This window comes from Mandrillus leucophaeus, unplaced genomic scaffold, assembly GCF_000951045.1.
Source record: "Mandrillus leucophaeus isolate KB7577 unplaced genomic scaffold, Mleu.le_1.0 Scaffold321, whole genome shotgun sequence".
Classification (NCBI taxonomy): domain Eukaryota; kingdom Metazoa; phylum Chordata; class Mammalia; order Primates; family Cercopithecidae; genus Mandrillus; species Mandrillus leucophaeus.
The window spans coordinates 782,503-784,334 of NW_012103377.1; positions in this window are offsets into that span (position 1 = coordinate 782,503).

Genomic DNA, 1,832 nt, shown 5'->3' on the forward strand with positions numbered 1-1,832 from the left:
ATGTCTATAATTTTACATATGCAATATCAAACATTCAATGAAAAACTTTTAGGAGGATTGTGGCCAAGATCAACTAAAAGGATTACCTTTATCCTCCCATCCAAAACAACCAAAAAGATGGGGGGGGTGCGGGGAAATGAAACAATAGGTTACAAGACACTGAACGTTAAAGCAACAATAACAGTCATGGAGAGAGCTTGGAAACAAACAAGGTAAACCCTAAAACTGCCCCGCATTACTGCCTTGAAAGAGTTTCCAGGTCACGGTGTGGGGAAGGAGAACCCAAGCATAGCCTAACAAACAGCCTGAGTTGAGGAGACAGACTGAAAATCTGGGGTGACAAAGCAGCTAGAATCTGCAGGAACGAGTACCAGAGAGGAGGAAGCTGCAAAGACAGAAAACTCCAGATATCTGCAGAGGGTTCCCCTTGAGTATTCAACAGAGTACTAATCAGTGCAAGCATGTTTGGAAACTACCCAAGGCCAGGGAATGAACCAATTGAGATTAGAGGGAACGGTGCTGAGAATTTCACAGGGCCAAGTGGAAATGGACTGTTGCCACTAACGAGACTGGAAAACCTCAAAATGCACAGGGAATTTGGTAGAGTACGCAGAAGAGTCTTGGGTCAGTTGTGGGGATAATTAATGCTAGACTAAAGGATCCTGGTCCTGCCTAACAGATTTTAAAAGCAAGACTTGAAAGGATCAAACTGTTTCCAAGTAACTTAACTGTGTCCCAGAATAAAGCTCAAGAATGTTTATGGGAATAAAAATTATCAAACATTCAACAAGGTAAAATTCATAACGTCTGGTATCCAATCCAAAATTATTAGGCACAGGCCAGGTGTGCGCATTGCAATGAGCCACGACTGCGCCACTGCACTCCAGCCTGGGTGACAGAGCAAGACCTTGTCTCAAAAAAAAAAAAAAAAATTACTAGGCATGGAAAGAAGGAAAATACAACCCAAAATAGGGGCGTGGGTGGGGAATAAATCAATCAAAACCAACCCCTAAATGAACGGATGTTAGAATTAGTAGACAGGAACATTAAGAGTATTTCATATGTTCAAAAAGTTAAGACATGGAAGATTTCTTTTAAAGACCCAAATCAAACTTCAAGAGATGAGAATTATAATGTCCAAGATGAAACATACTGGCTAGAATTAATAGCAGAGTAATAATAGCCAAAACTTTTACAAGATAAAAACTAGAATATTTGCAAATCATATACCCAACAAAGGATTTGTATCCAGATAATAAACTCATAACAGTAAAAAACCAAGAAGCCTATTGAAAACGGGCAAAATGTATTAAACCAAAATGATATGTGATAGTAAGTGAGCATATGAAAAGATGCCCAGCATTACTAGTCATTAGGGAAATGCACATTAAAATGGCTAAAAAAGCCCAGGCACGGTGGCTCATGCCTGTAATCCCAGCACTTTGGGAGGTCAAGGCAGGTGGATCATCTGAGCTCAGGAGTTCGAGACCAGCCTGGGCAATATGGTGAAACCCTGTCTCTAAAAGAAATACAAAAAAATTAGCCAAGCATGGTGGCACATGCCTGTAGACCCAGCTACTCGGGAGGCTGAGGCAGGGAGGATCACTTGAACCCAGGAGACAGAGATTGTGGTGAGCTGGACCATGCCACTGCACTCCAGCTTGGGTAACAGAGTGAGACCCTCTTTCCAAAAAAAAAGGCTAAGAAAGAAAACTGACAATACCAAGTGCTGACAAGGATGCAGAACCACTGGAACTCTTATGTATTTCTGATGAGAATACAATATGGTACAGCTGCTCTAGGAAATATTTTGACAGTTTCTTTGTGTGTTT